Raw genomic sequence first — 8,329 nt, 5'->3', positions numbered from 1 at the left:
TGCATAAGATATTGAAAAGCTTTCACCTAATTCACCTCAGAATTATATAACCGAGGCTGATTAACTTCTGTGTGAAAAAGAATGTTTTGGAAAACTTCAGTTCAAACCTCCACAAGATTCTTCTTTTTTCCTTTTAACAGCAGTGAAATCCAAACATTCTTTTTGATTTTGCTTTTCTTTCCAGCTCAATCTTGCAAATCACTTGCAAAACTGACATTCACAAAAGTCTGAAGCTGTCTCTGTTCAATTAAATTCTCTCCTTTTCATTCCCCATTAACTCATGATTATTGATACATGTTTAAAATCTTAGATTGTGAGTTTTTCACTTTGCCCATGCTTCTGTTCAATACTGAAGTCATTAAGCGGAAGGTGGCAATAGTCCCCTGCTGACAGATAGAACATACTCCTTTTTCTTGTTCAGTAAACACAACATTGCAGGCTATTCTAGAAACCACTTTGGAAACTATGATTTTTGAAAGTAAATTTTATACATATTTTTAAAATCACATGTAAAAAGAATCTTGTCCTACTGAATAATTGCCGCCCAGAGCTAGCAGTCCTCCATCGCAAACTAAAGTCTACAATCCCTTTCCCGTCTAGTAAGAAGGACAATTGAGATGTCACTTGGTGTCCACCGTAGTGATGGCTTTACTGCCCTACTTCTCCTGACCCACCCTGGATCTGCCAGGTCACTAGAACTTCAGTTCGAAAGTCCATTTGCCTCTTGAAATTAGATGCAAAATTTTATGTGAATTTGCATACTTTTTTCTGCAGAGAGGACTTACAGTTCTCATCAACTGCTCAAAATAGATTTATAACCCTCCAAATTTTTAAGAGTCACTGAGTTTGCTAGGTTTCCATTACAGAGCATACAGTGATCTAGAGCTCAGGATATGTCTATGTGAGCAGTGGAAGTACAGTCCCAGGTAAGAGAGGAGATGCAGTCTGGCAAGTGTGTGTAGCATGCAGGTTGCAGGTCAACAGCTACAGCAAATATCTGGAAAATTCAACATAAACTATAGGATGACCCAGAAACCCAAAGGACCTGGTGGGAAACAAACCAGATCTGCATGTGGCAGATCTGGCAGAAATGAAGCACTGGGGAGTCTACTCACTGCTGACTACAGAACCCAGGCACGGGACACTGAGCCTCATGAAATAGTGGCAAGAAAGATACTGGGACTCAGGGCTAGTTAGAGGAGGACACTGAATTTTACAGAAAAAAATGTCTTAAGCACAGAAATAAAACACAAGATGGAAATTATAACTGGAAACAAAAGATAGCTAAGACTGCTAACTGACCACTAAAAATCATCTCTCTTCCTCCAGAGTAATAGTTTTGTGTTGGATGCTCAGTAAAAGCAAATGTGATATGTGTATACACGTGTGTGTGGTGTGTACCTATGTGTGTGTGTGTATATATATATATATATATATGTATGTATGTATATATATATATTTGAAAAGCATAAACATTTACTGAGATCATATGATAATCCAGGAACTGTGCCCAATTTAAGAGGCACAAAAGTAAGAAATAAATCATTCTTGGACTCAATGTGCTTAAAACCTATTAGGGCAAGACACTTATGGTAAAAGATTAGAATCAACATGCTATCTTAGAAGCATACAAGGTGCCAAGGGAGTTGAAGGAAATGAGGGCTTCAAACTTCCCAGAAGCAAACTCTCATAAGAGTGGGACTTGTGTGCCCGGCCCACCAGCCTCTCCTCCCAGGGGTGATGCTGTGCCTACTGATGAACGTCAAGTGTTCTTGGCTGTGAGGAGAAGAGGCCTGCAATCGGGGACCAGGCATGCACTGATGAAACCCAGGGTCTCCATCAGTCTGGGCCACCATAAGAGAATACCATAGACTGGATGACTTCTATGCAACAGACATTTATTTCTCACAGTTCCAGAGGCTGGGAAATCTAAGACCAAGGTGCTGGCAGAGTCAGTATGTAGTGAGAGCCTGCTTCCTGGTTCATAGACGACTGATTTCTCCCTATGGCATCACATGGTGGAAGGGATGAGAACTCTCTGCGGCCTCTTTTATAAAGGTGCTAATCCAATAACAAGTGTTGACATGGATGTGGAAAAATTGAAACTCTTGAGCATTGCTGGAATGTAAAATGGTACAACCACTGTGGAAAACAGTATAGTAGGTCTTCAAAAAATTAAACATAAGATTACCATTTGATCCAGCAGTTCCACTTCTGGATATAAACACAAAAGAACTGAAATCAGGAACTAGAACAGATATTTGCATAATGATGCTCTTAGGAGTTATTCCCAAATGTCCATCTATGGATAAATGGATAAACAAAATGGGTATATACATACAATAGAATATTATTCAGCCTCAAAAAGAAATGAAATCCTGGTATAAGCTACAACATGGATGAACCTTGAAGATATTATGCTAAGTGAAATAAGACCAGACACAAAAAGGCAAATAATTGTGAGATTCCACTTATATGAGGTCTCCAGAGTAGTAAAATTTATAGAGACAAAAGTAGAATAGTGGTTACCATGTTCTGGGGGAGGAAAGAATGGGGAGTTATTGTTTAATTGGCACAGAGTTTCAGTTTAGGATGATAATAAAGCTCTGGAGATGGATGGGGGTGATGGTTGCACAACAGTGTACTTAATGCCACTGAACTGGATGCTTAAAACTGGTTAAAATGATAAATGTGTATGTTATGTATATTTTATCCCATAAAAAATTTAAAGAATTATTTAGATGAAGTCTGAAAAGCAATTTCTAGTTTCTCCAAACTACCGCAGTACGACTTCATTACATAGGTTGCTAAATATATACTTAATGATGCTATGAAATCTGAGGCAGGTATTACTTCAGAGTCTGCCCTGTGAAGGTTACTGAGTCTCCCCTCAGTTTCCTCTGGGAAAAGCATCAAATGTATCAGTGCATAACTGATGCTCATTGGGAATTATCTGTAATATTCCACACAGTTTCATGCACATTACCCTGCATTGCAATTGGCATGAGTCTACACACTTTATTGGTTAGATGCATATTCCTTGAGGATATTTAGTATTTCAATAGTTCTCCCTATCTCTTTCCATTCTCCCCATGTAGATAAGATACAAGTATCTGATTGTGACAAATAGTTTCAAAGTTTCTTATAGTAATTCATTTCAAATTCATCAAAATGATATAAGAAGGACAAGTAACATTTTGATAAATACACAAATACCTATCTAAATATACATATAAATATATGTTATATTAATACAATATCATATATATGTGAGAGAGAGACAGATGGATGGATGGACGGAGAGACAGAGAAGCAAGTATTTAACCTTCAATGTGCAATGAACCTAAGTTTGAGGCCATATTTCTTACTTGGTTTTCCCTTATTTTTTAATGTCATTGCCACAATAAGAGTGTTACATAGAATCTTAGGTTTAAAATGAGGGACCAGGATCCGGTATTTGTATTTGATGATTCTGGACCACTTCCTCTAGGAATCAGAGGCCAGAACCTATGGAGGCCAGAATCATGTAGGTCAATATCTAAAGGATCATTAGCTGGCCTTTTGGTTTCTGGATGAGCTTATTAAAGTAATAATTAAGGGAAACACAATAAACTTTATCCCCAAATACTAAACATAAACACTTTTAATGATTGACTACTATTTTGAATAGATTTTAAAAGGTCATAAGACATTTAAACACTAGTTTAGAAATCAGAAAACTTGCATTTTCATTGTAGCTTTCCTACTTACCACCTAAGAGACTTCAGGCAAGCTATGTAACACATCAGGATGTCTGTTTCCTCATCTGCAATCTGACATTGATAATAATCGTTCTGTCTCCCTCCAAAGTGGATGAGTGGAATAAATCTGTTGTAAGTACTTTGAAAATTATAAAGTGCTTCTACAAATGTAAAGATTATTATCACTCCATAGCTCCCACAGATAATGAATCATGAAAACAGAAAGAGAAAAAAGAAAGAGAAAAAAAAAAACTGAACTACATTATCCAGCAAATGTTGAAGTGGAAATAATTCTACTTTTGGGTGAAACAAAAAAATTGAGATTCTATTCTTACACCCTTATGGATAAAATAGGAGAAGTAGGCCCAGCTGTTGTAAGCTATATGTATGAATCAGAGAAACAATCTAAGCTCATAGAGTCTGCCTACAGTTCTGCTTCTCCAGCCCTGTCTCCCTTTCAGACCTGGATCCCCGCCTACAGATGTAGCTCTGTCTTAGGCTCAGTGACCACTATTGAAGTTAGGCAGGTGGATTCATCCCATTCATAGGAGCTTCAGTTAATTTCTGAGGGATTCAGCAACAAGTCAGCTTCTCCATTAATTGTGTTCTGACCTCAAGGGCCTTTCCTAACAGCTGGATTGAGTCCCCAGTTTTGACCCTACTTTGTACACCCATTATTATCTCTGAATCCATGTACTTTCCCTGCGCTTGAACCTCTTCTTGACAACCCTGTCCTCAGTCCCTCTTTCCTTGTATCCGTCTTCTCTCAGGAAGTGGCATCATCTCCATGAGGCCCAGCTTCTGTCTGGGGCCTTTGTCTGCTATAAGACTCTTTCCTGGTGCAGCCTACCAGGACATGAGAGCACTGCCAGCTGATAGGCTTCTGGTTGTCACCCGGTCTGCCTGTAAGTGTGCTCCTGACCTTGACATTCCCTGACAGTCCTCCCTGGTGCTGCCTGCTGCATGGAATGTTGAATGTTCTCCATTTGTGAAATTCTGCCTGCTTCGATGAAATTTTTCTTAGTTCCTACAGTTGATTTACATCTAAGTGTCTATCTAACTCCAAGGATAGCCACCTTATACTTTCTTCATTTGCCACATGCTTCTTTAGGGCCAAGACTTACCAAGTACTATTTCCAGCTCTGTGTACAAAAAGGCTTGCATTAGCTGTCTATTGGTGCTTATATGTTGCCTCCCAAAATGTAACAGCTTAGAACAACATTTATTACCTCACATTATCTGAATCTGGGAGCAACTTCTCAGGGTAGGTGGTTCTGACTCAGGGTCTCTCCATGAGATGGCATCAAGATTTGGCCATGGCTGAAATCATCCGAAGGGACTGGAGCATCTGCTTCCCAGATGGCTCATTACATACTTACTGGATGGAGCTTTGAGTCCCTCTCCACATACATCTCTCCACGGAGCTGCTTGAGCACCTTCACATCACAGCAGCTAGCTTCCATCAGAGTGACAATCCAAAAGAGAGAGTAAGGTAGATGTCCAATGCCTTTTACAACCTAACTGGAAGTCATGTGCCAACACTTCTGCCATATGCTAATGGCCACACAGAGAGCTCCTGATATGGTGTAAGAGGAAACTCTACAAAGGGTGAATACCAGGTGGGATTTACTAGGGTCCACTACAAGGACTACATGGAAACAAATTTTCTGTTAAAACAAACAAACAACAGAATACCCTAAAACCAACATGGATTTCTTTTTCAGCTGTCCCTGACTCCTTTATATTTGACTACTCTGCTGAAGTGCCACACCCAATCCAGAATATAAGCAAACTAAGAGCAGTGGCACTTACGCAATTCCCAATAGACTCCAGACCATCGATTCTCCACTTTCTTGCTCTTACTCCTATTTTCTTTGTTCACAGATCCCAGACTGTCTCAATGACTTCTTGCATAGAAAACTACTGGCTGCATTCCCAGGCCCAGAGAAGTCTCCAGTTTCTTATTATTAATCAGATATTGCTCCAGGAACGTGGAGGAAAAATAGAGAAAAAAAGGTCATTGAAGGACAGGGAATACTTGCCTACTTGTTGAATCATCAGTATACCTCATTACGTTGAGTTCCGTGTATGACGCTGAGCTAGACATCTTCTCCTAGCACTTTCAGATGGTTCCCAGAGGCTGTTTTCCATTTTCCTGAAACTTTATTTAAGAATTCCATATATCCCAGAAAAGATGCCCAGTGCAATGTTTGTACTAATAATATTCAGTGAATTAATAACAGTGGCAAAGACAATCTTCTTGATTTGATTATGAATTATAAGTATATAATCTAGTCAAGGAATTATCATTTAGTTCAACTTCTCTGTACTATTCTCCCCTTCTTCCTCCCTCTCATTTTTTTCTTTTTGAATTAAGAATAAGAAAAGACTTCGAAACCATGTTTTCCTGAAAGTAAAAATAGGAAACTAGGGCACAGAGTGATGATGGAAAATATAATTTCTTTTGATCTTTTTTGACAATCTTCAGGCTGTGGTTCCCTACCGCTTTGCCCCACAAATTCTCTTTCCTAGACTAAATACCTAAAAATGTATCTCTCAGTTTAATTTGGAGTCAAGCCTAGGAGATGTGGAGTATGTGGGGAAATCATACTAGAAGAAAGCTCGGACTTAGAGAGCACGTGTCTCTCTGTTCTTCAGAAACAGAAGCTTAAATGCCACCATGTGTCCTTTCTAGTAACTCAAGCAGATTCTGCAGGTTATCTCCTCTCCTGGTTCTTTTTCTGTGTCTGTTGTTAGTTCTCCTTCTACATTTAACCTTTCAAAGTTGGTGTTTGTCATGCTTGATCCTGGGCTCTGAGGTTTTCCTTCTACAATTTTCCACCTAATTATCTCACTCTTTCCTGTGGCTTTAAGTGACTTCTACACACCATCGATGCCCAACTTGGTGTTTCCAGTCTAACTGCCTCTCTGAGTTTCAGTCTTATAAATGCAACTGCCAACTGGTATCATCATTTGCAGGCCCTACAGGTCTCCCCAACTTAACATGTCTGTGATACACATGAACTTATTTACAAAACAGAAATAGACCCACAGACATAGAAAACAAACTTATGGTTACCAAAGGGGAAAGGCGGGGAGGGGTAAATTAGAAATTTGGGATTAACAAATACACACTACTATATATAAATAACCAACAAGGACCTAAAGTATAGCACAGGGAAGTATACTCTATATTTTATAATAACCTATAATGGAAAAGAACCGGAAAAAGATTAAATGGACATATATATATAAAACTGAATCACTTTGCTCTACACCTGAAACTAACACAACATTTTAAATCAACTCTACCTCAATTAAAAAGAATTATTTCAAACTTAAAAAATAAATTAATTAAATAAAAATAAAACAAAACAAACAAAATCCATTCTTGATTGTGTGCCCTCCTCCTGACATTTGCTTGTCTCAGTCTTCACATCCACTGCATAAAAATAAAAACCCTAAGAATTATCCTTGAATCCTTTCTTTCTCTCACACTCCCTACATCCAATATACCACACACATCTGGTCATTTCTTCCCCTAAAATAGTTGGCAATTCTCTTCTCCATTCCATTGCTCAGGGCCCCAGTCCAAGTGCCATCATTTCTCACCTGGCTTCCTACAATAGCTTCCTCATTTCTCTTTCACGTCTGCTTTGGTCCTTATAAATCATTTCCTCACACATCAGCCAGACTAATCAGTTTAAAATTTTAGACAACTCTATCCAAGGATTTTCTACCACACACAGAAACCAGTCTAAATTTCTAACCATGGCCTGTGATGCCTGCAGGACTGATTCACACCTACAGAGTTATACTTTTTTATTCCTTCTCCTCCTGGCTCTTCAGTCACAATGGCCACTTTTCCCTTCCGGAAACACAACAATACAAGAGGCTCTTTCCTCCGTCAGAGCCTTTAGATGTGTTTCCTCTGCTTTGAACGTTCTCCCACTCTCACCTGTAAACCTCAGAAGAAAGGGCATGGTGACAGCTAACACCCTGCAATTAGCCAGGTTAGGATTTACAACTGACCACCTGGAGAAACCTGGGAGACCTTTTCCTCTCCCAGAGGAAAACTAGCTGAGATCATAATGTTAGCACTCTTGCTGGGCGATTTGTCATGAACGTGACGATGTAATTACTTCATTAAATGTTATTGAGTCACATATGCCTCTTTCCTTTTTCACAGAATTCCGGTGACAGCACAGTGAGTAGTTAAAAGCCTGGGTGGAGGTGTGGACATGAAGGAGGCTTCCAAGAACTCAGTACACAAGAGTGAGACAGAGGGTTTGAAGGAATATCCTAGGGACTGGTTGAAATGGTTTGCTCTGGAAGTTAATCTGGGTAAGTGAAGGCATGAGGCGGTGAAGGACATTTGATCCTAGTGAGTCAATGGATGATTGGATGGGGGACGGTAAATGAAGCAGCTGAAAAAAGAAGGGGGCAGCAGAGAGCAGGATGGTTACAATTGAGATTGTAAATTAAGTGTCTAAGGGAGGGTGGAGGGCAAGATAAAGGGAGGGAAGAAGTTAAGGAACCAAGAGGCTAAGGTCCTGGGAGGATCATCAATGTGACTATTAAGGCTACAA

Source organism: Monodon monoceros, unplaced genomic scaffold, assembly GCF_005190385.1.
Source record: "Monodon monoceros isolate NGI ecotype Baffin Bay Population unplaced genomic scaffold, NGI_Narwhal_1 Super_Scaffold_14, whole genome shotgun sequence".
Lineage (NCBI taxonomy): Eukaryota > Metazoa > Chordata > Mammalia > Artiodactyla > Monodontidae > Monodon > Monodon monoceros.
This window is presented reverse-complemented; position numbering follows the sequence as displayed.